The sequence below is a fragment of the Odocoileus virginianus genome, unplaced genomic scaffold, assembly GCF_023699985.2.
Source record: "Odocoileus virginianus isolate 20LAN1187 ecotype Illinois unplaced genomic scaffold, Ovbor_1.2 Unplaced_Contig_146, whole genome shotgun sequence".
Classification (NCBI taxonomy): domain Eukaryota; kingdom Metazoa; phylum Chordata; class Mammalia; order Artiodactyla; family Cervidae; genus Odocoileus; species Odocoileus virginianus.
Window position 1 is genome coordinate 10,625 of NW_027224463.1, and position 7,313 is coordinate 17,937.

The following is a 7,313-nucleotide window of genomic DNA, read 5'->3' on the forward strand; positions in this document are numbered from 1 at the left end:
ATTTAAAATGTAAAGAAGAATGTTCCTAATCAGGAAATAAGTGCAATAAATGCAACAAGGTTGTCTGATCTTCCAATGGCTTTCCTATATCACACACTCTTCTATGTTGCATGTTGAAATCAGGAGAACTTTTATGTCCTCCAAGTAAAGTCTTAAAATATCAAGACATTTAGGCATAAGTTGAAACAAAAAATGAGTCCCATTGCTTCATCATTTCAGGAGATTTGATTCCCTGATGATATTGGAGAGTGGCAAGAAGCCATGTCCTCAGTGGTCTTAATATTTTAGAAAGAGTAAAACACTCGTGGTTAGTTACAGGCTAAAAAACTTTCTGTGAGCAATAATTGAGCCCTGGGGAGTGGCCCCTCCTTGATGATTCTGGTATAAACCCCTCCGGATCTTCACAAACATACTGTCACTGGGGAATCACTCTTCTTTCGCAGGTAGGACTAGGCATTGTTAACATATATTTTGAAATCTAGAAATACATATTTTAATCAATAAAAATAAAAATATTTGGCTTGAAAGCTATTCTCATAAATTAGCAAATGTCTTCTTTTAACACCTTTTAAATGAATTTTAATAAAATTTCTGAGTTTACATAGAAAAGAACAGTACATATTTAGAATAAATACAATGAGAGAAGTAGTCTTCACTAAGTTTCACGAAATCATTATTATTTTATAAATTGGGCAAAGTTCTTTTTAAAAAGCTCTTTTTCTTATTTTTCTCTATATTGGGGGTAAAAGAATGGCAGTATTATCTAGATCATCAGCTACATGGTTAGTTTATTGAGTACTTTCTGCAACAAAAGTGAAAGTCACTCAGTCATATACAACTACTTGCTACCCCATGAACTGTAACCCACCAGGCTCCTCTGTCCATGGGATTTTCAAGCAAGAATACTAGAGTGGTAGTCACTTCCTTCTCCAGAAGATCTTCAACCCAGACATTGAATCTATGTCTCCTGCATTGTGGGTGTTTCTTAACAGTCTGAGGCACCAGCAAAGCTGGCTTTCTGCTATATTGACCTTCTAACTGTCACCAGCCTTCACCTGATGAAGCTGATATAATATTTCCCCCAAAAATGATGTCATAAATACACACATCAAATATAAAACACAATTTAGTACGAAAAATGTGACTCAGATTCAAGAGTCATTTCTAAGTAGTAGATTAGTTGTTTTGGACACATACCTCATGGGGAGGTAAGTGCATGTTCTCATTTGGTGAAAATTGCTACCCTCATTAACATTAGGTGAAGAAACTAAACAGGTTTAAATTGTGCTATTTCTCTCATAGTACAAATATTTATAAATATACTGTTGAGTAGTATCAAAATGGAAAAAGAAATGGGGCAAAGGCCAGAGGCAGACCCTCAGGTTGAGGGTGATTGTCGAGAGTACAAAGCTTGTTGGCCTCAAGAGTCATTTCTGCCCACTTCTTCTGAGTTTTCCTTGCCCAATCATGTATGATGTCGTGATTTGTCTCTGTTAAAAGAAGATTATTACCATAAAGTATTCAGGTAAATGATCTGGATTATTCATTGCTTTTACTGTCTCATTTCCTCACAGTAAAAAAGGAATGGATATGTTAATTATTTGAGGGATGATCTATTAAATACACACTTTGAAGACACAATCAGAACCAAAAGAATGTTGTCGTATTATGAGAATAACTATAATCTTAGGAAATTATAGAAGAAATATGAAATGGTTGCTATTTCATTGATTTAGATAACAACTTGTATTTTGTCATCCTGGTCAAATAGTTCAAATATATCAAGAGCAATGAAATAGTGCAAATGGGCAATAAAGCAGGAGTGCTTCATTTACAAAGTGCTTTAAACATGATCCATATCCATCCCTGGCCTTGTAGCTGTTAATAAGAGTCATTATGACAATGACATACCTAGTTATGTGCTACTAAAGGAAACTGTAGATTTTTGCAGCATCACCTTCATAGTCTCCTTATAATGCACAAAAGTTGAGAAATGCACTTTATCATTTCTTGCATGCTGTTTCAGTTTTACAGGTAATATGATTACTATTATCAATGGGACCTTTTAAATGTTTTAAAGAACTTAAATTGAATTCCTGTCATAGATTTATATTACTTTCTGCAAGAGTGAAAATGAACTAGAGTTACAACAAAGTCATAATGATTTGGGGATGATTCTGTCAATCATTTTGAAAAAACTGTCTCCTACCCAAGAGGAAATTTTTAATACATTCAGTTCAGTTCAGTTCAGTTGCTCAGTCCTGTCTGACTCTGCAACCCCATGAATCGCAGCATGCCAGGCCTCCCTGTCCATCACCAACTTCCAGAGTTTACTCAGACTCATGTCCATTGAGTCAGTGATGCCATCTAGCCATCTCATCCTCTGTTGTCCCCTTCTCCTCCTGCCCCAATCCCTCCCAGCATCAGGGTCTTTTCCAATGAGTCAACTCTTTGCATGAGGTGGCCAAAGTACTGGAGTCCCAGCTTCAGTATCAGTCCTTCCAATGAACACACAGGATTGATCTCCTTTAGGATGGACTGGTAGGATCTCCTTGCAGTCCAAGGGACTCTCAAGAGTCTTCTCCAACACCACAGTTCAAAAGCATCAATTTTTCAATGCTCAGCTTTCTTCACAGTCCAAATCTCACATCCATACATGACTACTGGAAAAACCATAGCCTTGACCAGACGGACCTTTGTTGGCAAAGTAATGCCTCTGCTTTTTTTTTTTTTTAATTTTTTTTTCCATTTATTTTTATTAGTTGGAGGCTAATTACTTTACATCATTACAGTAGTTTTTGTCATACATTGAAATGAATTAGCCATGGATTTACATGTATTCCCCATCCCGGTCCCCCCTCCCACCTCCCTCTCCACCCGATCCCTCTGGGTCTTCCCAGTGCACCAGGCCCAAGCACTTGTCTCATGCACCCAACCTGGGCTGGTGATCATTTCACCCTAGATAATTTACATGTTTCAATGCTGTTCTCTTGAAACATCCCACCCTCGCCTTCTCCCAGAGTCCACAAGTCTGTTCTATACATCTGAGTCTCTTTTTCTGTTTTGCAATGCAAAATGCCTCTGCTTTTTAATATGCTATCTAGGTTGGTCATAACTTTCCTTCCAAGGAGTAAGCATCTTTTCATTTCATTGCTTCAGTCACCATCTTCAGTGATTTTGGAGCCCCCAAAAATAAAGTCTGACATACATTATTTTCCCCAAATCACTCCCTCGCAAATTACCATCTTTAAAGTCTTTATTGAATTTGTTACAATATTTCTTCTGTTTTATGTTTTGGTATTTTGACAATGAGGCATGTTGGATTTTAGCTCCCTAACTGGGGATTAAATCCTTGCCCACTGCACTGGAAGGTGAAGTTTCAACCTCTGGGTCTCCAGGGAAATCCCCTAGGTTACTACTTTATGCCACATGTGTTTACAAGTTTGAGAGGAGTAGGCATAAGGTGATGATGTGGGTAATGGAAAAAAGACAAAGGATAAATTCATTTTTATTTCATTTACTTTAGACTTCATTGGAAGCTGAGCAAACACAATGTTAAAGGAAAACTACACAGAAGTGACTGAGTTTATTCTCCTGGGACTGACAGATTGAGCTGAGTTGCAGCCTGTCCTTTTTGTGGTCTTCCTAGTCATCTACCTGATCACAGTCTTCGGCAATGTGAGCATGATTTTGTTAATCAGAGCTGACTCAAAGCTTCAGACTCCAATGTACTTCTTCCTCAGCCACCTCTCCTTTGTAGATCTCTGTTATGCCACCACTGTCACTCCTCAGATGCTGGTTCACTTCTTATCCAAGAGAAAAACCATTTCCTTCCTTGGCTGCTTTATACAGTTCCACTTTTTCATTGCCCTGGTGATTGCAGATTATTATATGCTCACAGTGATGGCTTATGATCGCTACGTGGCCATATGCAAACCCTTGTTATATGGCAGCAAAATGTCCCGAGCTGTCTGCATCTCTCTTGTTGCTGCCACTTACATTTATGGCTTTGCAAGTGGTCTTACCCAGACCATCCTGATGCTCCGTCTCACCTTCTGTGGACCCAATGAAATCAACCACTTTTACTGTGCAGACCCACCTCTCTTAGTCCTGGCTTGCTCAGATACTAATTTCAATGAGACTGCCATGTTTGTGGGGGCTGGTTCCAACCTCACATGTTCTCTCACCATCATCCTCATCTCCTACATTTTCATCTTTAGAGCCATTCTGCGTATCCGCTCTGCAGAAGGGAGGCACAAGGCCTTCTCCACCTGTGGGTCTCACCTGACAGCTGTCACTGTCTTTTATGGGACACTGTTCTGCATGTATCTGAGGCCCCCTTCTGAGACCTCTGTAGAACAGGGCAAAATTGTAGCTGTTTTTTATATCTTTGTGAGTCCTATGCTAAATCCTTTGATCTATAGCCTTCGGAACAAAGATGTTAAAAATGCAGTAAGGAGAATGATACAAAGGAAATTTTTTGCCAAATAGAGTGTGCATTTTGATCACAGGTATGTAACATATCCATATTGTCTGATCAATTAGTGAGTTATTTAAATTAAAAAATCATTTTGACTATGAATTTTTTTAAAATTCACCTATAAAACTTGGGGGAATGTTAGCCTGTTATTAGTGTGACTCAGTGTATTAAAAAAAATACCGCATACAAATTAAAACACAAGACCAAACAGCATTGTTATTGCTGTATAAAATTAATAAAGCACAGTTTATTCTATCCACTTTACTCATAAGTGTACAGAGTTTTAATATAAGTCTTAATATACAAACCTACAGCCTTCCAAACAAAGATGTAAAAAGAGCAATAAGCAAGTGTTTCAAGAGAAATTGTTTGTCAAATCAGATACACATTTAACTAGAGGTATATAATATATTGAGATTCTCTAATCAGAGATAATTTTCAATTAATAAATCACTCTTCCTATTGGCCTTTTTTTTCTTTTATATTCACTTATGAGACTTGGAGGAATGTGTCAGATCATTAGCTTGTATTATTTTAGTGTATTTAAAGTAAATGTCACATAGGAATTTAACGACAACACCAGACAGCATTTTTATTGCTCTGTGAAATTACTAAGGACAGAAAATTCTATTCACAGTACTCAAAGTTATAGAAGACAGATTTACCAAGTGGTGTTAAGACAATAAAATTTGTTTAATTTGGAGGGTTTATAATTTCTGAAATATTTTCAAAAACTTGTCAGCCATATCAGGAAGAAAGGTTTTTTTCTTTGTTTGCTTGATTTTTTTCCTTTGTTCACATTATGTGTCAGTGAAGATCATTGGGTATCTTAAGTTATTACTCTAAGAAACTTGTTTAGATGTTAGTACTGGGCCATTGTAATCCTCTTTATTAAATCATTTGGCAGAAATGCCAAATTGCCTTTAGATTTTGAAAAAAAAAATTTTATTTGTTTTACCAATATGTGTTCTGCTTTTAAAACTGATATTTTACTTTCATTCATTATTTTTTATTATGATCTTTTACCAGCTCCCAACCATAAGCACAAAACAATATAAAGAGCACTTGTCAAGGCATAAGAAATCATCACTAAGTATTCACACAATGACACTTTTGTTTAGGATTTTCACACATCTCCATGTCATGGACGCTACTGCTCAACCTTTGCCATCTCCTCCTGAGGCATACAAATGGGGGAATCTTATGGGTTCTGGAAAACTTTCAGAAGAGATGGCAGTTGAACAGAATATGGTTCTATTCGGCCAAGTTAGTTGATTTCTCTGCTTTTTTCAGATCTTCAGTATCCTCACACAAGTTTTATTGTTTCACACATAAGACATGAGAGAGATGTTTGTGGATTTTTTTCTTTTCATAGTTTTCTAAACATGGAGTTTATATTATTAAATTATGTCAAATAATAAGTTAGTATTATTCCTCATATCATATATAGTTCTTATCCCATCTCTGATACTTAAAAAGTAAAAGTTGTTTCTGATAATCATAGCTCTTTAGCAGTATATTTATTGTTTCCAGTTCAGTCAGTTCAGTTCAGTTCAGTCGCTCAATCATGTCCAACACTCTGCGACCCCATGGACTGCAGCATGCCAGGCTTCCCTGTTTATTATCAACTCCTAGAGCTTGCTCAAACTTGTGTCCATTGAATCAGTGATGCCATCCAACCATCTCATCATCTGTCATCCCCTTCTCCTCTCACATTAAATCTTTCCCAGCTTCAGGGTCTTTTCCAGTGAGTCAGTTCTTCACATCAGGTAGTCAAGGTATTGGAGTTTCAGTGTTAGCAACAATCCTTCCAATGAATATTCAGGACTGATTTCTTCTAGGATAGAGTGGTTGGATCTCCTTGCAGTCCAAGGGACTCTCGAGAATCTTCTCCAGACACTGCAGTTCAAAAGCATCAATTCTTCAGTGCTCAGCTTCCTTTATAGTCCAACTCTCACATCCATACTACTGGAAAAACCATAGCTTTGACTAGAAGGACCTTTGTTGGCAAAGTAATGTCTATGCTTTTTAATATGCTGTCTAGATTAGTCAAAGCTTTTTGATTTTACCCACTGTGAATTAAATCATATTTTCTAAATTTCTTTTCTTTTTACTCCTTGTTTGACTATGACATATTCTATCGTCTATTTTCAATAAAGTTCTTTAAATTTTATATTCATACTTGCCTTAACTTAGTCATTAATCAGTACATCTACTTTACTGTTAAATAATAATAGGGGTATAGAATATTTTAATTACAAATATACCCTGCTTCTAACTAACAAACTTCCATCCACAGGCATAGAATTCATCACTAATAATAAATTATTTAATAATGAAGTTTACACATTATCTATGTAGCATATGATTTCAAGTATATTTATATTAAATATTGATTCAATATCCATGTTCCTTTAACTTTAGTGACATTTATCCATGTTTCTGTAACAATACTCTTTGCTGTCACTCTTCCTTTATAGTTTAGTTTTCTTCTGAGTGTTATAAACCCTTAATTAGTTCTGTTAGTAAGACTCCCTTCAATCCACTTATCTAAGAATATCACTTGTCCATTTGGAATGGAGCATTCATTTGGATATGAATATACCAAAACAAATACTTGTTTTAAGTATTTAAAAAATATTTAATTTTCTGGCTTCTTTTAGTTTGATTATAGAGATAGATGGACTATCGGATTGTTTTTCTCTGTGGGTAAAATATTATCATCATTAGTTTTCTTCTTTTCAGTTTTAGTGTTGTGCTAGCTGTGGAAACCTGTCTTCAGGTTGAGGTGTGGAAACTACCTATGACTGAAACTGTAGGCAACTTGGTTTGT

General features: G+C 36.2%; 1 pseudogene; it reads left to right on the plus strand.

Moving 5' to 3' along the window:
- The first annotated feature begins 3,552 nt into the window (after positions 1–3,552).
- LOC110121887 (olfactory receptor 5M5-like) lies at positions 3,553–4,491 on the plus strand (annotated as a pseudogene).
- The last annotated feature ends 2,822 nt before the right edge of the window (positions 4,492–7,313 follow it).